Raw genomic sequence first — 23,629 nt, 5'->3', positions numbered from 1 at the left:
CATTCCTAATATTGTAAGGAATATAGTGTGCAGAGAAGAGGTTCGGTGGAGGATTATGCCTTTGATAGAAGGTGCATCAGGCAACCGACCCCTTAATGTGGGGATAACAGTGGGAAAGAAGAAGACGACTTATATATACGACAAGACTCTGTTGCTGAAATAGACGATTAAAGGTGAAAATGGCACTGAAGGAACCGTTTCGGTTGGTGGGTCTTCGTCTAAATGTATAAAAAAAAGCCTTATTAATCCATTTAATGGTTTTACAAAACTTACAGAGTGCCTGAGTTCAGGCCCGTACTTATTTTAAATTTACGAACAATCACTGTAAATACTGTTTAGTGACGTCATAGAAACACCTCTCCTTCCAGTAAGCCCGGTAAATTCCTTAAGTTTCTCTTTTCTGAAAAAATCCTAAAAGTTCATAAATAAATATAAATTTTGAAATTTTGTTAATATTTGTATAAAAAAATAAATTTCTTATAATCTGTAGATACGTTTAAAAAGTGAACAATTTTCCAGTTCTCATGTGTTGTTCTCTTTCGTTCAGTAACTCTCTTTACGCCAAGATGGCTACCCCTATCAGCAAAAAGAAAAAGGTACTACAAATCTAACCGTTTTACCCATTGTTATTATTGCTATTGTGTATAATATAAAGAGATTTGGTGTATTAGACATATAGCTCGCCATTGAAAGAAGTCGAATTTATCGAATGGCCATTGTTAAATGAAAATGATTGTGCAAACCGCTTAGCACGCGGCATCACGTCCATGTGTGTCATGTGGAACCTGTTTGGATTTTTGTAAGGTTTACTTATTTTCGTATATTAAAAACCTAGCAAATTGTTGTTGCGGGTATTTTCACTGGTGTATCCTGTGTCATCTGTAGTCGGTATTTGTTTCAGTTGAAATTGTTATTTGCAAGATCGGCTTGCCTGTCGCACCGAGGGCGTCCCGGGTAGTCTCTGGATAAGCTAATGACCCTTCTTGACTATTTGTTATACGCCCATCGATGCGGCTCTAGCGTATGGCGGTAGTCATTTGTACTTGAAGGCATTTTGAGCGTTATTGTTAATGATGGCTGCTGCCATATCCTTGGTTCGTCTTAGGCTTGGACTAGGTAATGTAACTGGGCCAAAACTTGACCAACTAGGTTAAAAAACCACATGGTACAGGGGTGGACCATGTATACGCCAATGTGTACAACCCCAAGAAAAGTACATTATAACGCGTCCTGACACCGGAGTAGAGGTCTTTAGCTCCGTTTCTCACCAACAAGAAGTCGCGTCTGATGCCCATCTCCGATGTCAGGACGCGTTATAATGGACTTTTTTGGGGGTTGTACTCATTGATTGTACATGGTCAACCCCTGTACCATGCGGTTTTTTACCCTATAGTTTAGCTCGGTTACCGCCATTCTTTAATGAATAAGGTTTACCTCTGCGCTATAAGGCCATACATGTAGCTGATTCTAACAACAGAACAAATTTAGAGTACGGAATCAGGCCTACTGCTGGCCTAGTTGGCAATACGATAGTAAGATATTCTAACCAGACTTGCCTTGACCTAGTCTAACCTGGCTGGTTGCAGTGCCCTAAATCATGTCAGGTTTGGAATGCAATGTCTGGTTAGATCAGGACACTGCATTGTAGGAAAGGATGGTTTTGGCCAATTTTCAGCTTTAATATCTCATGGCCACCACTGCCTCCCCTTCCATATGCGGTATAAGGTAGATCTAGGATACTTATCCGCGGCGGCCTAGACTATGGGAGTTGCGGTTTTTCTATGCAGTTTTACTTCCTGAAGAAGAATTTTAAGTAATATTTAGGGGGAAACATCACAACAGGCCAACCCTCATCACGGTAGACGGGTCTTATTCACTCGATATTAATTGGTGAACATGAATACAATTGCAACTCTAAGCATACCATTTAAAAGACTGAAGTTTCGTCAACATATTGTGATATATGAAAGCCCTATACGAACTAAAATAAGCCATGTGAGCTTTCGTAAAATATGTTTTCAAGGCAGTTGAAATCCAATATGGCGGCTACGTTTTTCATGGACGGTTCTCATCAGTGACGGCCACCATCTTTCCCCAGCCTTCCCAGCACTCATTTGAACAATGTTAGCGTATGTATGTAACGTTTATTGATCTTACTCAAGATTGCAGTTGTAATCAGCACAATAAAACAACATTTTGTTGCCTATATTAGTGAAAGTATGAAACTTTTGTTATTTCCCGGGGTTATGGTTGGAACTGAATTCATTCTTACCTTGTAATCGGCGGTTTTTATCCTTACTGCCATCACAATGAAACTCCACAGTGCTTATTTGATTGTTATTATACACATTTTGGTCTCAGTTCACTCCACATTGCACTTTAAACCCGTTGCTATTCCTGGTTTCTAAGCGCGCGCGCCATAAACACAATTACAAACAGCGACGACGACAGACGACGAAACTGCAAAGTTTTATTCCCTAAACTGTTTTACTTTACTCGTTATTTAGTTTAAATTTACATTGTTATTTAAAAATTTTGATTTAATTCATGTAATATATCCCTTTTTGCAACCAAATTACCCCGAAAATTACAGATATTTCTAACGTAGATAAAATCAAATGTTCTAACGTTTTCGTACATCTGGCTGCCGAAAAAACCATAGAGGAACGAATACGGAAAAGTGCATAGAGGAACGACTACGTTTTTTTTTTTTTTTTTGCTTTTTTGTTTTTGCTAGCACTTTTCATTGATTTCAGTCTTTATTAGTATTTGAATTTCTTAAATAATCGTATGCCAGAAATAAATGTTACCTTTAATGTTTGCATGCTTTAATGTTTGCATGCTAAGAATGGCAAAATCATCGTTGCCACATTAGTGGAGGCTTCACACATACGCCGTTCCATTATCCTGTTAAGCGTTCGCCCCTGATGAGCTCGCTGCTAACGTACCGTCACGCTTTTATTGTAATCAGCGATCATAGCACTGATGTTAGTTTTTTCAAAGTTAATATTGATTTTTATGCTTGTTATTCATACAGTAATTAACTGTAGGAAATTCTCTCTCTCTCTCTCTCTCTCTCTCTCTCTCTCTCGTTCTCTCTCTCTCTCTCTCTCTCTCTCTATCTCTCTCTTCGGATCCAGTCACTCGGCAAAGAAAAGTCATCTTCACTCCCGCAATGGAAGAAAAGTTTGTATCATCACTGGAGGATTCAGAACTAGAGCTCTCATCATCAAATAGGTTATCAATATCACACTCCTCATCTAGTATTTGATTGATCTCACCTAAAGAAATATGCCTCTGGGACATTCATTGTGAAAGACGCGAATCCAATTTGTCTCGATAAACGCCTGAAGCGTATGAAAGAAAACCAACAGGGACAGGCAGTTTTCTAGCATAAAGCGACCACCAGGAAAGTAGTTGCCAGGCTGGAAATAAGTTTCCCATGTGCTGAGAGTGTTACCAAATGATGTTCCTACACTTTCTATACGAGTAAACGTATTATTACGGGGCTGACGGCTTGACAAGCACAGTTAAAGTCTTGAACGTAATATCCCGTTGAAGGCGCTACCGAGTAGTATCGCGGTAAACGTATTATTTCGTGGGTGACGCTTAACAGGTTATAACTGTTTCCATGAATTCTAGTTGTCATAGTAATGCAATAATGATAAATTGCTTTAATATTTATGTAATATATACTTCCCAATACTTAGCCTAATTTCACCAATTTCAACGTTTTGTGTGTAGTCTTATACCCAGTTTGGAGGGTCAACACATAACCGAATGGCAACAGAGAGAGAGAGAGAGAGAGAGAGAGAGAGAGAGAGAGAGAGAGAGAGAGAGAGAGAGAAAGGAGGCGGAGGAACGAAGAAGAAAAGGGATGGCGGTGGAGGGGGGGGGGTGGTTGGGGAGAGGGTAGGTGGAGCTTTATACGCGTGCGTATCCATTTCTGCATAATGGAGTTTTTGTCTCTTGGTACAAGGACAAGTGTCGTTATTCTTTACGATTAGTGATTCACGATACCCTTATAAATTACGGCACTGGGTGTAATGCACTATAGCAAAACAATCTCGTTCTGTTAAGAGTGTTCGTTACAGAAATAGGTATTGCCCAAAAACGTGCTTGCACTGTCTCTGAAAACCCATAGTAGACATGCTGCTTAGTGTCAATCAAGTTTTTATAACCAAGTATTTTTTACAAGCTAGCTATTGAATAAATTTGTATTTTTCTCAGTCAAAACATATGCCCCTCAATGCTAACTTTCCTCTTTTAACGACTTTCTGGTCATTGCAAATTCGGCGCCCCCATAATTTCTTATGGTGCGAAAACAGACAGGCCCATGGACCGAAAACGATTGCGTCACACTACGGCGATAATCCAGCAGTAAAACATCTTCATATATCCAAAAGTAAATAATAAAGATATATATGCGCATTACGATTATAACAATTACATGTATAGCTGATAACAATCTGCATGAATAACTGGTAAACTGTTCTGCAATGACAGTTGAGTATAGCAATTATTTACAATAGTACGAAAGTCAAGATGTCGTGACGTCATAATACAGAACTTGAAAGAACGTTCTAATTCAGAAACATAATTACTTAAATTTGAGTCAGAGTCGAGTTACTTTTTCAATAACGAATATTTTCAAATTAATCATCATAAATATGTAAAATATTGATGTTTTACTACTTATTTAAAAATTAGCCAAGAGCACGCTTCTCGTCATCTCTACCCAAAACAGCTGTTTACGCCTGGCTTGTTGTTGGTGAGAAATCGTGTTTCGATTGTTGTGATAAAAGTGCTCCAGCGTCGTGGGTACAAGTGGTGTGCGGATTTATCACAGGAAATGGAAAGTTTGTTGACACAAGCGACTCCGTAAACATCGATATGGCGTCAATCTTCGAAACATTTTTAGTTGTAAGTAAAAATTTCTAAAGCGTTTGTTTTGGTGAGATTTCCACTGCCGTGGGCGCCATTTTCAGTACCCTCTGTTTAAATCTTAAAATTTGGCCTTAATTTCTAACTTTGGAGAAAATACTTACTTCGAAAGGAGAGTAGAGGTCTTTAGCTCCGTTTCTCACAACAAGAAGTCGCGACTGATGGCCCATCTCGGGTGTCAGGACGCGTTATAATGTACTTTTTTCGGAGGGTGGCTTGCATTGATTGTAGGTGGCCTGCTTGGCCTGCTGTGATGTTTCTACCCTAGATCTACCCATATCCTCTTCGGTATTTTCTACAGAAAGTAGTCCGCACAGACTGCAAGGAACGTAACCTGTGGATACGACATCCACTAGGGATTGGGGGCCGTCCAATGTACTTCGCCGTGTTTAGTACTGGCACCTGGGGGTTTAATTACAGTCATCCGGGAGCGCCTGTCGATTCGTTGGGCAAGAGTACCGTCTGCTAGAGAGTTGGCGGACGTATGTGCGCAAATTTTGAAAACGTGCATTTATGGAATATCAAAAAAGTCTATAAAAACAGAATAAAGGTGGAAGTTTTGGGAACAGGGTTTTGGGTGGGGGAAAATTAGTTTTTGTGTCGGTCGGACGCGCTCCGCGCAGTACCTACATTTTTAAAAGATTCTGCAAGCTCGTATGTTCAGGCAAGAAAAAAGGCATAGACCTAAAAAGATTAGTTTCGGCGCAGCGGACGGCGCTTCGCGACCTTAGACATTTTAGATTCTTGGCAAGCTCGTATGTCTGGCAAGAAGAAACGGCATAGACAAAAACAAAAAAAAAATTATTTTGGCGCGCGCTTACCGACATTTTTAAAGATTCTTGGCAAGCTCGTATGTTCTGGCAAGAGAAAAAGACATAGACCTAAAAACAAAAAAGTTAGTTTCGGCGCGGTCGGACATTTTAAAAGATTCTTGGCAAGTTCGTATGTTCTGGCAAGAAAAAAAAGGCATAGACCAAAAACACAAAAAAATTAGTTTTGGCAAGCTTGTATGTTTTGGCAAGAAAAAGTTGCAAATAAAAAAAAAAATATATAAAACCAGACTTACCTTAGTTGGGATTGAAATCGGAATCTTTGGACGAGTCAGAAGGATGAAATTGGGGGAACAAATACTGGAAGGTTTCGCCATGCTTCACCAGGCTGATTATGCCTTCTTCACACTGATTGCATTAACCGCTAAAATCGCCAATAAGGCCACTTTTCATTAAAAATATAAATAATGACCTTTCGTCACTAGAAAGGACACCCAAATCCAGCAATGTGACCGGATTGGCGGCGGCAAAGTGTAGGTGAGCGGGATGAGACGAGGACACAGCCATGTCGGGGAGGGCAGCAATCAGAGACTAAGGAGGTCGCATGGTGCGATTGGGTCGGGCCACAAGGTCGTCAGCTGTTTCGGGTGGAACTACTTACCTTGGTGGAAGGATTGGCGGCCCGGGCAGATAAAACTGCATAGAAAAACCGCAACTGCCATAGTCTAGGTTGCCGCGGATAAGTACCCTAGATCTACCTCCTCTTCTCTGTGGATTAATTGCTTTAAATTGTAGGGCCAAGTTCCACCCTTGTCAGGTCAAGTAATGGGGCCAAATTTGCAATGGCCAGAAAGTCGTTAAGTAAAGTTAGCATTGAGGCCCATATATAAGTTTTGAAGAAAAATACAAATTTATAATTATACAAAAAAAAAAGAAGTGAACTAAGCCAACCTGTACCTACTGATATATATAATGTAATTATTTTTATTAAATAAATTATATGCGTCTAAATGATAACTCCCCTACCTTAACAATTTCATGGGCAATTCAAATCCGGGTCTTTTTATTTCTTATGGAGCAAAAACAGTCAAGTGGCCCACCACGTTACCTGCGACGTCATGGCCTACTGCACTTAATGGGCCATTTCAGCAAAAATGTTAATTATATATTTTTGCTTGATGACCAAGGGAAAAAGTAACTGACGAGATAATAATATTGGTTTAGATAACATGAACGAGTTGAGAATGAAAAAATCTTATAAAATTTTTAGAAATTTCATTAAGCTTATATAATAATATTGAGGGAGTTGGTATTTCTTGGTGGAACAGGCAATTGCTGTCCATTTCATTAATATATATATTTTATATAATGTATCCACTTAGCATGACTCTCGACTCCGGATACAATCTCGAAGACAAAGGGGTAAGGCAGCATTGTTCTTACAAGTTTATCATGTAAACATTTCAAGACATGCTTTTGCCGCATTTTCAAGGCTGCTATGATTTAAAAAACCATTTTACAAAAATGCACCTAAAAACATTGATACAAATTAAAACCAGGAGAAATAGGGGAACAGCAGAAGTAATAAGACTGAAACATAAGTTTATTAAAGACCCAGCAAGAGTGAGAAAGGGCAAGCTAAACTGTAATAGTTGGACTGATGCGCATAGAGTCCCATAAAGGTGTAAGCTATAGAACTGGATGTGTACTGACTAATCCAGAACACTCATATATAAGAAATCGTGTATAAATGTGCAAAACTGATATAAAAATTGTTGTATAATAGGAAAAGCCTAAAATGAAAACCTCAATAGGTGTGCTAGAATTTATTATTATGAAGAAGACTGTCCTGATACAATACTCAGACAACATCTGTTCAAATGTTTATCTCTTAACCTTCTGTTCTTACTTTCATTCTCTAGTCCTTTCTCGCTCTTGCTGGGCCTTCAGTAAACTTAAGGCCCTTTCAGTCTTATTACTTCTGTTTAGGTTATGTCCTGTTCCTGTTCTCATTACTTTTCCTGTTTAGGTTATGTTGTGTTCCTATTCCCCCTGTTTTTAATTTGCCTTACAGTTTTTGTATATATCGATGTTTTAATGTGCATTGATTAAAAAAAAATCCATCTTTAAAACATGGGTTTTTTTTAATCAATGCAGCCTTGAAAGTGTGACAAAAGCATCTGCTGTGAAACATTGTTGTGATACAATTACAGGAACGATGCTGCCTTATCCTTTTGTCTTCCAGATTTTATCCTGAGTTGGGACTAGCCCTAATTGGATATATATATATAGGATAACTGCATGGATTCGTAGCTACATTGGAAATTTATTTTCCTGTACCTCTAAACTGTTTCCAGAATGAAGTGAGCTCTTTTGGTGGGGCTGGTTATATCCTCTCCACCCGTGTTTAATCTCCGCATACCCAGCTGCCAAATCTAAAAAAACAACAGACATATAAAACCATTTCTCCCATTGCAAATATCCCCATTTTTGTTTCGCAGAATTGTCATTAAAAAGCTTAGGTTAATGATTGTAATGTGTTAGTATACAAAGACAACCTTAATCAGATTTTCTATCAATAAGGCATCTCATTTCGGTGCTGCTACCAATATTTCTAACAGCTCCCACGTGCATTTAAATCCCCGTTCGGTGGCCACTGTATATTTGGTGGCTTAAGTAAAGATTTTGAATACTACTTAGAATGAGAATGTATGAATTTACAGTACTACTGACATCTTGTTCCACATATAATTTATACTTTTCATTAATTTTATTTCACATTTATCACTGTTGCAATTGGTGTTTGTTTACCTCCAAACTGGGTATATAAAACTTGAACAAAACCGTGCAAATAAGTGAATTTAGCGTATCTATTTGTAATATATGTACATTAATATTAGAGCAATTTTATCCTCATTGCATTACTATAACAACTACAACTAGAAGTCATGAAAAGTTTAAAAAGGCATCGGCATATGTGTGAAGCTCTACTCAATTGGCGGTGATGATTGCCATTCCTAGTACAAAACAAAAAATAAAAATCAATATAGTAATATAGACCTAAATCAATGAAATTGCTAGTAAAAAAAAATAACAAAAGTGTTTTCATAAACAATTCACTCAGTCCTTCTGCTCACAGATGATTTTTGGCCACCAGATGTACAATAAGGCTGAAATATTGTTCCCACCACTTGAAACATATTTCAAGTGGAATTTGTGGTGTATTAAGAACAAAATGTGTATACTAATTACAATCAAGTAAGCACTGTGAATATGACTTCTCATATTTTCACAAATATAGGCAACTAAGTTATATATATATATATATAGTGTGTGTGTGTGTGTGTGTGTATATGTATGTATGAATGAATGAATGAATAATTTTCACACACTGTGATTCATATAGATCATTCGAGCTACAAATGTCCTTTTAATATCTAATTCGCTCTACCTCGGAATTGATATTTTTTGTACATGAACTTCCCTGACAGATATATACATAGCTATAGTCTCCGACGTTCCCGACAGAATTTCAAATCTCGCGGCACACGCGACAGGTAGGTCAGGTGGTCTACCTTACCCGCCGCTGGGTGGCGGATGTACGAACCACTCCCGTAAGCTTGTCAGATTTTTCTCTGTCGCGGCAACGATAACAACTGTTGTCGGTTCCTGCTCGATAGTTTTTCGATTCTCGCATGCCTGGAGTTAATTTGGACTTCTTTTGGTGACGTATTCGCTTTGTTTGGCTTGGCATACGCTGATTGTGGACCGGTTTGATTTTGAGTTTGTTTTTCTTTAACGATGTCTGATCTAGAATCGGTAGTTAAAACTTCGGTTTTGTTTAGGGTTTGCGTGAATGAAGGATGTAAGGTGAGGTTTGCCGAAAGCTTCGGTAGACCACACGGTTTGCATGAAATGCAGGGGGAATGAATGTGCTTTTGCTAACCCTTGTAGTGAATGTAAGGGATTGAATGAGAAGAATATAAGGCTCTCTCTTCTTATGTTAGGAAGTGGAACGTGATAGAGTGCGTAAGGCTTCCTCTAGAAGTTCTAGCAGATCTAGAATGAGTGAGTTGGATGTGGATCCTAATAGTACTAACGTAGAATTAGAACCTTCTTCCCAAGTTGCAGCCCCGGCTCCCCGCACCGAAGCCGAAGATTCGCCTTCGGAGGCGGCAGCTCTGAAAGCCAAGAATCGTTCTGTGGATCAGAAAGATTCGTCACTTGGAAGGTAAGGAGAGTGTTAGTGATCAGTGCAGTGTCCCCAGTGTTGTGGAGGGTGCGTCTGACCGCTCCTTAGTGCCTCTAGGCCTAGACCTCTTCCAGACTCCCAGTTCCAGTGGAGTAGGAAGTCGAAAGCCGCAGGAGGGCTAGGGAGGAGCCCCCACCGGTCAGGCGTCCCCTCGGCAGATCCTGAAGTACGCTCCCAGGCTGCCTCGGATCGCTACAAGAAGGAGCTCCTACGCCAATGCTTCTCCTCTTCGTCGTCTCCCTCTCCGAAGAGAGGTTGAACTCCCCGGATGCGTCGCGCCCGTTGAAGAGGGCTTGGAAGGCTCCATGCAGTCCTTTGGCTTCTAGTCCGGAGGTTTTCCCGGAAGAATCGTCGGTGGAGGCGAAGAAACCCAAGAAATCCTATATGATCGTTCTTCTCTCGCGCTCCGCGCTCGGCGCCTGCTTCCGAGGAAGAAATAGAAGATTCTCCTACGAGAGTACTCGCGGGACTTCAAGCTCAGATCACGGCGCTAGCAGACTCTCTAGCAGTTAGATCACGTAGGAAGAAGGACGTTTTCTCTTCCGATCAAGAGATCTAGCGCGCTCTTCAGAGGATCGTTCTCCTTCATATGTGGAGGTTTCGTATGAAGGTGGGGCTCGCTGTGAGCGCCCTCGCTCGCGGGAGCGCCCTCGCTCGCCTGGCTCTCTTTCTATTTCAAGGCGCCAAACATCGGTAGGACGCTCTATGGAGAAAGAAGTTTTTTCTCCAGATTGGATTCCCGCGATTTCTTCAACTCCCTCGCGTGAGACTTCTCCTCAGCAGCCTCAAGATTATAGAAGGCGCCCTTATACAAGTAGGCGTTCTTCTTTCCAGATGTCACTCTCCTCGAGTATCGGATCGTGACTTCTCTCCTGACAGGCATCTAGAGTCTGGTAGGAGTCGTGTGCATGATAGACGGCCTTCTGTTAGCCGCTCCCCACAAGGTAGGCGCCAAGAGCCTACTGCACATAGCTCTCCTAGTAGGCGCTCGTCTCTTTTAAGGCGTCATATCCTGATTATTCTCCTAAGGGCAGACAACAAGAGTCTTTCAAGAAGCGCCCTTCTCCGTGTAGGCGCTCTCCGCTTCTAGGCGCACTTCTCCTGACCGTTTGTCTCTTGGTAGGCACCAGGAAATCCCGGAAAGCGCCCTTCTCCAAGTAGGCGCTCGTTAGTGTTGAAGCGCCCTTCTCCTGAATGTTACCCTCTTGTTAGACGTCAAGAGTCTCGCAAGCAGCCTTCTCCTAGTAGGCGCATTCGCCTTCCAGTCGAACTTCCGTTGATCGTACGCAACTGGACAGGTATGGAGAGCCGCGCAAGCGCTCTGCTCTCGATAGGCGCTCTTCTCCTGGCAGCCGCTCGCCTCAGGATAGGTGCATAGAGTATAGTAGGCGCTCGCCTCCTCGTAAGCGCCCTGCGGATGTTTCCGAGGATTCTCGGAGTAGGAGCCTACCTCTTCCTCGGCTGAGATTCCGTATACCTCGAAGAGGGAGTCTCATCGTAGACTTCCAGATCTTCTCATCGTTCTCCAGTGGGATGTGAACTCTTCTAAGAGAGGGGGTTCTCCAACCTCTCGCTCAACTCCTGCTAGGATCCCTTCGTCACCTAAGGATATTCCGCGCGTCAGCCTCGACAAGACGTCCTGGAAGGTTCGGATGAGGAACCGAACACTTCTGCTGCTGTCTCTTCTTACGAAGAAGCTTACAGAGCTACTTTTACAAGTTTTTGGGGATTCCCTTACGCCTACGGCTCCTCCTTCTCCTCACTCACTTTTTCAACGGCGAAGACAGCGAAGAGTCTTCTTGTGTGAGGATGAAGCCAACTCTTTCTATGAAGAAGGCACTGAGGAGTTTTGGTTCCTGGATGGCTTCCAAAGAAGAAGCGGGGAAAACGATGTTCGCTTTTCCTCCTTCGAAGTTATCAGGACGCGCTGGTTTCTGGTATGAAACAGGAGAGCCCTTAGGATTGGGTCTACCGTCTTCGGTCTGATTCGGATTTTTTTCGGCGCTGGTAGATTCGACAAGGAGAACTGCCCTTAACTCTGCTAAGACGACTTGGGCAATGAATGAATTGGATCATTTGCTCAAAGGTATGTTTAGAGTGCTAGAAGTATTTAACTTCCTTGATTGGTCGTTGGGAGTCCTAGCCAAGAAAATTGAAGTGCCAGAGTCAATTTCACCAGATGATCTTGTGTGTGTTTTTGTCTTGTATGGACAAGTCAGTAAGAGACGGAGCGAGTGAAATCGCCTCCCTTTATGGGGGCCGGGATCGTGAAGAAGAGATCGGTTTATTGTTCCTTCTTAACGAAGTCGGTCTCCCATGCTCAGAGGTCTTCTTTGCTGTTTGCTCCTCTGTCTACTCAGTTGTTCCCGAAAACATCGAGTGCAGGACATTTCGAGGTCACTTTCGGCCAAAGCCACCCAGGACCTTTTGGCACAGTCGGCAAGAAACCTCGCCCTTCCTCCCTACCAAGGCTAAGAAGGAAAAAGCAAGTGTTCGAGAACCCTTTCGAGGGGCATCGTCATCAAGAACCTCTACGTTTAGAGGTCGTAGACCTTCAAGAAGGGGTAAGACTTTCGCCAAGTCTGTTAAAGCCCCCAAATAACTTGCAAGTCCCTTCAAAACAACGGTGGGTCGCCAGACTCTTAGAGTTGTTTGCAGAAGTCTGGCCCAAAAAGGGGGGCGGGATCCTTGGACCCTTTCTATTTTGAGGAGAGGTTACCTCATCCCTTTCGTCGAAAGACCTCCCTTGACGACCATCCCAAGGGAACTGACGGCCAGGTACAGAGACCCCATCATGAATCAAGCTCTCCATCTAGCAGTAGATCAGATGCTGGAGAAGGGGGCTATCGAACTAGTGACAGACCATCATTCATCGGGCTTCTACAACCGCCTTTCCTAGTTCCGAAGTCCTCAGGGGGATGGAGACCGGTGTTGGATGTAAGCGCCCTGAACTTCTTCGTAGAAAAGAAGAAGTTCACGATGGAAACGCCTTCATCAGTGCTGGCAGCACTTCGTCCAGGGGACTGGATGGTTTCCTTGGATTTACAGGACGCTTACTTCCACGTACCGATCCATCCTTCCTCGAGGAAGTTTCTCAGATCATGATGGGGGGGAAAATTTTTCAGTTCAGGGCTCTGTGTTTCGGCCTCTCGACGGCCCCTCAAGTGTTCACGGGGATTTTGAGGAATGTGGCTCAATGGCTTCATTTGAAAGGGGTGAGGATATCCATGTACCTCGACGATTGGCTAATAAGGGCCAATTCAGAAGATCGTTGTTTGAAGGACTTACAAGTAACCTTAGAATTGACGAAGGCTTTGGGACTTCTCGTCAATTTCAAGAAGTCATCACTAATTCCCGAGCAAGAGTGTGTGTATCTCGGGATACAGATGAACTCTCTGAGTTTTCGGGCTTTTCCCTCGCAGGAAAGGATAGCCCGAGGATTCGAGAGAGTAACAACCTTCTTAGGGAAAGAAGTATGGCACAGTGAGGAGTGGATGAGTCTGCTGGGGGACAACTCCTCCTCTCGGAGCAATTCTTTGTTTCCCTAGGAGGTTGCACCTGAGACCGCTCCAATTCTTTCTTCATCGAATTGGAGTCGTCGTTCTCAGGATTGACGTTCTCCCCGTCGTTGATCCCAGGACATCAAGAAACATCTCTTATGGTGGACAGATCCCAACCTCTTTGCGAAGGGACTGTCTCTTCAATCACAGACCCCCAACCTGGGGTGGTTGTGTTCTCCGACGCGTCGGACATGGGGTGGGGTGCAACTCTGGGAACCAACGAATGTCAGGTACCTGGGTGGGGGACCAGGTAGCCTGGCACATCACAGAAAGGAGTTGATGGCTGTGTGGTTGGCTCTGAAGGCTTTCGAGCCCAAAGTCAGAAGATCGGTAGTGCAGGTCAACGCGGACAACACTACAGCTCTGGCATACATCAGGAAACAGGGGGGGACGCATTCCTTCTCCCTGTACGAGACAGCAAGAGACCTTCTTCTGTGGGCAGAAGAAAGAGGAATCAAGCTTCTCACCAGGTTCGTGCAGGGAGAAAGGAATGTAAGAGCAGATCTCCTCAGCAGGAAAGATCAGGTCCTTCCCACAGATGGACTCTTCATCTGGATGTATGCCAGAGCCTGTGGAAGTTATGGGGCAGGCCACACATAGACCTCTTTGCCACGTCAAAGAACAAGAGGCTGGATCCTTACTGCTCTCCGATATCGGATCCAGAGGCAGTAGCAATAGATGCTCTTCTTTAGACTGGAACGGACTCGACGTCTACGCGTTTCCCCCCTTCAAGATCCTGGGGCTAACTATCAAGAAGTTCGTAGAGTCCGATTCAACGAGAATGACCTTAATCGCTCCCTTTTGGCCGGCCCAAGAATGGTTCACAGAGGTACTGGAATGGTTGGTGGACCTCCCAAGATCGCTCCCGCTAAGGAGCGATCTACTCAGACAACCCCACTTCGACAGGTACCACAAAAATCCTCCTCTCTCAGTCTGACTGGTTTCAGACTGTCCAAAGTTGGTCAGAGCGAAAGGCTTTTCAGCAGCAGCTGCTGAAAAGCAATCGCAAGAGCGAGGAGACCTTCCACCTTGCGGTATACCAGTCAAAGTGGGATGTCTTCAGACGTTGGTGCAAGAGGAAGAACATTTCCTCTTCCAGTACCTCTGTGACCCAAATTGCGGATTTCCTTATTTTCCTCAAAGAAGAATGTCATCTGGTTGTGTCAACTATTAAGGGATACCGCAGTATGTTTGGTGGCGGTATTTCGGCATAGAGGCTTAAATATATCCGATGATAAGGACCTGCATGATCTTATTAGATCATTTGAAACCATTAAGCGTCCTCATGTAGTACCGAACTGGAATCTAGACGTAGTCCTACAATTCCTTGGATCGTCTAGATTCGAACCTCTGGCTTAGCCTCTTTCAAGGACTTGACGAAGAAGGCTATCTTCCTTTTGGCCCTAGCTACAGCTAAAAGAAGTGAGTGAGCTCCAAGCTATTGAGGGCAAGGTAGGGTTTAAGGAAGATTGTATGGTGTGTTCGTTTTCTTCCAAGTTTCCTTGCAAAGAATGAAAACCCATCACGCCCTTCCTTGGCCCAGGAGCTTTGAAGTTCGTAGTTTATCTTTTCTAGTAGGGGAAGAGCCTGAAAGAACTCCTTTGCCCTATGAGAATTATGAAGTATTTCCTTAAGAGGAAGGAACAACTTAAGGCTAATCAAGATGTACTTTGGTGCTACCGTAAAGGACCCCTTCCCACTCGGCCCATGTCGAAGAATGCTCTTTCCTTTTTTCTGAGAAGCCTTATTACAGAGGCACAGTTGCCTGTAAGGAAGACCATTTTAGACTACTGAAAGTGAAAGCTCACGAGGGTGAGAGCCATCGCACTTCGCTTGCATTTCAGAAAAAATATCTGTGCGGAACTTGATGGAGGCGACTTTTTGGAGATGCCAATCGGTTTTCGCAAACCACTACCTACGTGATGTAAAAATCACATGATAAATGCTCGCCTTGGGTCCTTTCGTAGTCGGCGGATTCGGTGCTGGGGCAGGGAGCTGAAACTTATCCTGGTGTAATTTTTTATATGTTATACCCTATATTTTATATTGTTGTTTTTTGGTTGTCTGAAAGAGGTTGCAGGAGGCACTCTTTTTGTCGTAATATTAACCCTTTGTATTTTGGTTAGGTGGTCTGGTGGGTTTTGGCTCCTTGCAGAGGTAGTGGTAAGGATCTGTTAGGTAAGCGGACAAGGTCCCTCTAACAGCATCCGACTTGGATTCTACCACAATAGGGGAGTATCACATATCCCAGTGGTAGATCCGAGAGTCTTTCAGCATCAGGTCACGTCCTAGCTGTAGCTCTCCAGGCAATGCAGACTCAGAGATAGTATCTATGAAGTCTTCATCCTGAAAAGGTGAGAACCAAGGTTTTTATATCCTACAACAGTTAGTTGTTTCCCGTCTTACCTGTATTATTGAGCTGTCTCTTACCCTCCACCAAGGGTGCCCAATCAGCTATGTATATATCTGTCAGTGAAGTTCATGTACAAAAATGATATTGTTTAAACTACAATAAAGTTTTGTACATACTTACCTGGCAGATATATCGATTAATGGCCCACCCAGCCTCCCCTCAGGAGACAGGTGGAAGAGAATCTGACAAGCTTAACGGGAGTGGTTCGTACATCCGCCACCCAGCGGCGGGTAAGGTAGACCACCTGACCTACCTGTCGCGTGCCGCGAGATTTGAAATTCTGTCGGGAACGTCGGAGACTATAGCTATGTATATATCTGCCAGGTAAGTATGTACAAAACTTTATTGTAGTTTAACAATATCATATTTTCATATATGTACCGAAGGGGAATTTTTTGAGTCAATAATAATTTCGTCCCCTCATGGGATCGAAAACTAAATCAGGAACGGCCAGTGACGTTATCCAGTCGGCCAACAGAGAGGCCGACTGGATAATGTCACTGGCCGTTCCTGATTCGTTCCTGTCCACTGGACGGTGTTTCGATCCCATGAGGGGACGAAATTATTATCAAACTAAAAAATTACCCCTTCGGTACATATGAAAATATATCAATTCCGAGGTAGAGACGAATTAGATATTAAAGGACATTTGCAGCTCGAATGATATGTATATATATATAGATACTCGATACATATATCGAGCTACAATGTCCTTTAATATCTAATTCGCTCTACCTCGGAATTAATATATTTTCATATATGCTTAACCGAAGGGGAATTTTTTCTCGATAATAGACTTGCCTGGACCAGGGCGCGAACCCATGGATCCTTTCAAATCCAGGAACGTCAGTGGTGGTGTAGTAGGTAAAAGCTTCACTGACATTCTTGGATTTGAAAGGATCCATGGGTTCGCGCCCTGGTCCAGGCAAGTCTATTATCGAGAAAAAATTCCCCTTCGGTTAGCATAGTATATGAAAATATATTAATTCCGAGGTAGAGCGAATTAGATATTAAAGGACATTGTAGCTCGATATATATATATATACTATATATATATATATATATATATATATATATATATATATATATATATATAGGGGGTCCTCGAGTTACGACGTTGATCCGTTCTTACGATGCATCGTAACACGATTTTCAGCGTAAGTCGGAACATTGAAAAATACCACATGATTTAATGTAAAATACCTATCAATAACAACGAGAGAACAATTCCTTACCTTTATTAGTTTGACTGGCCTTGCACATTGAATCACCATAAGGCTGACTGGATACGCCGTTGATTTTGGTCTTCCAACCAATCACCAATAACCTTTCCATTTTCAATTATTAGACCACTAACGCTGCTTAGTTTATCACTGTCGCTTTCATTAGGAGGCAGATCCTTTCACATGTTCAACGATTGCGCTCTTTATCTTTGATAATGGTAAGCAACGGTCGAACGGCTAAGGCCAAGCGAGCGGCCAATGTTTGTTGGCGTTTCTCCCTTCTCAGATCGCTTTATAATGTCCACTTTAATTTCCATGGTGATGGCCTTTCTTTTCTTCGATGCACTACCATCAGAAGAGTCCGCCTTGCGCTTGGGAGCCATAACAAGAGCAAAAAGTTACAAAAAAACGTACAACACGAGGGGAGAGAGAGGCAGTGTAAACAACCAAAATAAAAGGCGTATGGGCGAGGAATGAGCGTAGCGAAGCGACGCCGTCCTCTCCCCCACAAAGCGTATTCTTCGCCGTGCGCCTGGAACTAGTTCGCGTTTGTTTACGTTGCTTACGACGCTAAACCGCGTAAGACGGAACGACGCAAAATATTATTTTTTTATATTTTATGGGGGCGCGTTCGTAACACGAAACATCGCAAGTCGAGACCAGCGTAACCCGAGGACTTACTGTATATGTATGTATGTATGTATGTAGTATGTATGAAACAAGTTTGGTCTGAAAAAGAACATTTCACTATACACATAGAGTAAAACAAGTTTTAAATGTTAAATCTTTTACAAGATGGATAGTTTTATCTTGAAAAAATAGTGCAACTTAAAAAATGTCATGGAGTTTGTGAGAAGAGATGGCAAATGGTGCTCTGAGAGGCAATATAGCCGCTCAAGAGGCTTGTAGCAGTTTCTTGGGTTAGAATTAAAACAAAACTTTATTATATGTATCAAAAGCCAGTATGAAAGTTAAAGATTATTAGTGTAGTTAACATTATTTAATAAACATTTGCATATAAACTGTAAAAAGATACCAAACCCTTGGTAAGAAATTGGTATTTTAAATAACTAATAAGGTATTCTACTACGACTATGCAAATCATCTTCATTGAATTTTGGGAGATTATATTGTAGATGGCAGATGACTGCACATCAGAGACTAAAACAGTATGAAGTTCATGGACAATGGGGGTGAAAGCTATGATTGTTATAGGAGCGAGTTGAGCGTGATAGAATAAAACCTCAAGTTTCACATCAGTGTTTAAGCCTGTTGGTATTATTATATATTTTAGGGTATAGCACAAGTCAGAATCTATGTCTGAGCTAGACCAGTTATTCCATTACAATAATTGACCTCTTGGAGAATTATTTAATTGAGCCGGTTCTTTAATAGTCTGTGTGCATCTTTCATCCCTTTAAAAGTGGTGGAAAGGATGAAAGAGTTAGATTATTTTCAACTATTTTACTATTGGCTTGGGGCTTCATTCTACATTTCAGATACATAAGGAATGAAACTTAAAATATTATATTAAAACTTCTTGAAAGGAAAGGCGTGATAGTTGTATCTCTTAAAAGGAAGGGCATGACTTGTAGGTATGAGGCTTACTAAAGTATTCATTGAAAACATCAGAAATAAATTAAATCTTAGTTTTTATTTAGTGATTATATACTAAATCCATTTGAAATCTTACAGTTTGTCAAAGATGGTGTGTTCAAGGCAGAACTTAACCGCTTCCTTACCAATGAATTAGCTGAGGATGGTTATTCTGGAGTGCAGGTTCGCCATACCCCAGCAAGAACGGAAATCATTATTCTTGCCACCCGTACTCAGAATGTACTGGGTAAGTCATTGTTTTTAAAGCTAATATTAAGTACAAATACATTGTTTGAATAGACTTATTTGAGGTTTTGTGTATGTTGGTTGTTATGAATTCTAATATTCAAATTCAGTTGGTATCTAATGATCTGATGTTTACAGGTGAGAAGGGCCGTCGCATCAGGGAGTTAAACATCTCTGGTGCAGAAGAGATTTGGTTTTGCTGATGGAAACTGTTGAACTCTATGCAGAAAAGGTTGCTCAGCGAGGGCTTTGTGCCATTGCCACAGGCAGAATCACTTTTCGATACAAACTGGTGGGAGGCTTAGCTGTCAGGAGGTACGACTTGGTTACGCTGTAGCTTTTTAGGGGGTGTCTCATTATCTCGTATTTTTGTATTTGTCACCTTTACCAGTGATTTTTTCAGTTCTTTTCTTGGCTTACAAGTGTTATTTTATCATAAATGTTCCGTGTAAGAAGTTTGGTTGTTGATGGTAAGCAAGTTCTCGTAATATTAGCATATATAATGAAAGCCAAGAAAAGTCCCAAAAAATCACTGGTAAAGGTGATAAACAAAAAGATGTGATAACAAAACTCTCCCTACGAAAGCTAGGGTAACTCTAACTCTTGTTTGTAGTTGTTGACAAAAGTTCAAAATCAGCTAGTCTTTATTTTATAGAAAATAGTGGGATAATATCTCTGAGAAAAAAAAGAAGAAAAGGGGTACTATACCCTATCGGCTCCTTCTTGGCGATTTGGGAGGGGCCCCTACGTTGCCAAATGTACTTCTCTCGAATTTTTAAAGGCCTACCCTTCTCATTTACCCCTTTTAATCCGTGCGGCTGCGTTTGTTAGTGTCTCATGGGAGCAATATACTTCTGGGGGTTCCCTGTTGCCTTGACACTCCAAAAATATTTCCATTCTTCCAGGTCTCGGTTTTTCATATAAGTCTTAATTAAATCTCTTTTAGGACTTTTCTTGTGATTATCACAAGCCACTGAATGAGAGAGAGAGAGAGATTATTGGCAGCTATTCAATTTATCATCATTATATAATATACTCTCTCTTTTCTTTCCATTAAGAGTATTCATAACATTTTTCTATTCTTATATCTTCTTAAGGGTTTGTCAAAACAAATAAATTATTATTTGGGTCATGAATGTCATATAGTGATGATAATAAACAAGAATGACAAGACTATATTATAAAGATAGTATTACGTAGTTATAAATACAAAACTTTTAAGAAACAATTCGTTATATATATATAAGTAAATTAATTTTGGGAACTAAAAAGAATATTTGCATTCAGAATGGTACCAGCTCAGCATGAAAGACAATTAAGCGACAACTACCTTTCCCAGTAGGGGGTTTAGTCCCGGCTGTTTGACCTCTTCATGCCCTAAGGTCAGCTTAACACCTGAGAGAAGAACTGGCAACGCTGGAAAATATTTTTGCCAAGTTTAAGAAAAACGTGTTGTTTTTCTGTTGTTAAAAGCCAGAAAATCACGAGGGCTTTCAATAATCGGCAAAAATTAATTAGAAATCAAGTACATTTGCATTGTATAACTTATGCTGCATTCAAATCCCTTACAACATGAGTGGGAATATATGATTTGGCATCGCAGGTGACCGCCGATGCCCTGCCCTTTTCGCCATCAAGGAACCGATAGGGTATAGGTACCTGCTATGCTTTCCAAGACACCTTTGAGTGTGACAATAAGACAAACATAGTTTTTCTCAAAACATTAGTTTTATACATTCAAATCTCCATAACTCACCTATTTAGGAATGGACTTGAATACTTCAAAAAGCATTATTTTAAGTAATTATTTGCATGTTAATTTTCCATTTTTATTTGTAGTATTTCTTTATATGTAATGTCTAATATAATTTTTGTTTTTGGTGCTATCTACTATTTTATTCTTTCATTCCTAGTAAACAAAACCTAACTTGACAATTTTATACGTGCAGTTTTGTTCTTTGATACAAAAACATTATAAATCAGCACATTAATTTTTGTGATAGCTCATGATAATACAACCCCTTCTCATATCGATACTCCCAAGTACAATGGCTGACTACCTGTGCCTTAAAGTTTATTGTATGCTTCCATTTAGTCATTTGAGCAGTCTCCTGGTTGGTCTGATTCCTACCCTGGTATAGGGACAATTCCCTGTCTGCAGCAGATTTGGCAGAGCCTGGCAGTTTTGTACTGCAGAGGTCAGCAGATTAAGTTGGAATGGCATTTTCATGAGAGAAATGGTCTTATGTCTCTTAGAAACCTCTATCCCCTTGGCAGTTGCTGGAGGATTTACGATGATTGCTGGACTAGAGATTTCATTATTCTTCAGCCACACATTTAGGCTCAGAGGTTTATGGAAGCGTTAGTATATACTCCCAACAAAATGAGGGCCATAAAAGTTCCTTGACCTCTCCAGATGCCTGTATGGCTTGACCAATGATTCAATATATTGGCATAAGCGCCTCAGCGGCGTAGTTGGTATGGTATTAGCGTTCCACCTCTGTGGTCGTGGGTTCAATTTGTGGCTATTCCGTTGAGGAGTGAGAGATGTGTATTCCTGGTGATAGAAGTCCACTCTCGACGTGGTTCGGAAGTCACGTAAAGCCGTTGGTCCCGTTGCTGAATAACCACTGGTTCCATGCAACGTAAAAGCACCATACAAACAAATATATTGGCATATTTCATCTTCTGTTGGATTCTCTGCAAAGAAAAAGTGAAGGTTTGGGGCTTGTGGTGCCTCTTGCACAAGAGACATGTTGCTAATTTGGCAATCTGATATTTAAGATGGTGCTTGGTATGAATTATCTGGAATAAGAAAAATGTTGAAACTTGGTTTGGTATGTGATCTGATAATTTCTTCAAAATTATCGGGGAAGTGGCTAATTGAATAAAAAATTTCATTTTAGACCTTGTCTGGTTTGGGGATGTACTATATGATTTTTTAGACGCATCAGTTTGCAAGCCTTAAGATCAGTGAATCTCCATGGCTTTCTCAATCAAAACCAGCCTTTGCTCTCAGAGAGAGGGCCATACCAGTAGTCTACAAAAAAGTAGTGTCCCGATACTGAGTCAGGGTCAGTAACCGTTTGCTGTTTGTGGAATGTCTGTTTTCAGCTTTATGTGACTTTCGGTGGCTTCTCGGCAAATTGTGTGACCTTTCTTGGCATACAAGAGCTTTGGATCCATTTACCACAGTTGGAGGATGGAACTCCGTATGTTATCCTTAAAATGTAGAGAGCAGTTGGTTTATTTACAGGTTCCATCGCCTCTCATCTCTTCTACACAAAGATAGAAGATACTAATGAACTGGCTCTGCGGCACAGTCCCTCACCAGCCTTTTGCATCAGAAATGCCAGGTTGTATATGTTAGATAGCCATTTTCCATTAACCTATACAAGTGAGACCAACAGACAGTCTATCAGTGACGCAGCAATGCTTCCACTTAAGGAGTGGGTCATGTGTAAAAGGCTAAGGTTTGAAGTGCATAAAAAAAATTTCCTAGGTGCATAAACCTGACATCCATTATCATATCCTATCCCAAATCATCCTCTTTTTTTTATATACTGCCTGAAGGAAATGTGAGGGTGTAAAGACAGTTGAGTTGATGGAGTTACTTTTTTTTTTACTGCCTGAAGGAAATGTGAGGGTGTAAAGACAGTTGAGTTGATGGAGTTACTCTCTCCCATCTTTAATATCCATGTTTTTATAGCCGGAAAAAATACTTTTTGCATTTTCCCATTTTGATTTAGACATAGAAGGTTGAAAATTTTCCCTAAAGCTTGATTTTTATTCAAGTATCTATTAAACACCTAATCATCAAAATTCCTTTTATCTGGTTTATGACCAGATTGTATATGTATGTCTTTGTGTGTCCTCTTTTTTTCATGAAAGTTAAAGGTTTCTTTTTTTCAGTGTTGTCTATTTTGTTGGGATTTACTTTGAGTGTCATTTCTTGTGGAAAATAGACAGCATGCTCAGTAATAAAAATGCAACTAATTTGTTTTCCATTACAGAGCATGTTATGGTGTCCTCCTTCTTCATCATGGAGTCTGGCGCAAAGGGCTGTGAAGTTGTCGTCTCGGGTAAACTTCGAGGTCAGAGAGCCAAGAGCATGAAGTTCACAGATGGTCTCATGATCCATTCAGGAGAACCACGCAGGCATTATGTGGATACTGCTGTTCGTCATGTTCATTTACGTCAAGGTAACTTAAGGTTTTTTGCCCAAATTTAATGAATACACAAACTCTCAACCTCTTGCTTGTCAAATGGGTTTTCAACTTTTGGTAAGATTGAATTGGAGGAGGGGGGGAATATGTTTATTTCAATGTTGCTCTTATTGTTGTGGATATAACTAGCTTACCACATCTTGCAGGTGTGCTGGGTATTAAGGTAAAGATTATGTTGCCGTGGGACCCAACTGGTAAGAATGGTCCTCGAACACCTCTCCCAGATCACATCAACATTGTTGAGCCCAAGGACGAAGTTTTGCCAACCGAGCCTCATTCAGAGAACAAGATGGAGAAACCTGTAGCAGTGCAAGTGCCCACCCCTGCACCAGCACCTGTACCAACTGAATAGTTGTACTAAAATCTTAGGGGAAAATAAAAAAAAAAAGATAAAAAAAA

General features: G+C 41.4%; 1 pseudogene; it reads left to right on the top strand.

The window, feature by feature from the left end:
• Positions 1-566: 566 nt before the first annotated feature.
• Positions 567-23,629, top strand: LOC135224832 (small ribosomal subunit protein uS3-like; annotated as a pseudogene).

This window comes from Macrobrachium nipponense, chromosome 12 (assembly GCF_015104395.2).
Source record: "Macrobrachium nipponense isolate FS-2020 chromosome 12, ASM1510439v2, whole genome shotgun sequence".
Taxonomy (NCBI): domain Eukaryota; kingdom Metazoa; phylum Arthropoda; class Malacostraca; order Decapoda; family Palaemonidae; genus Macrobrachium; species Macrobrachium nipponense.
The sequence above is the reverse complement of the archived record's forward strand: the minus strand, read 5'-3'. Positions and strand labels throughout refer to the sequence as shown.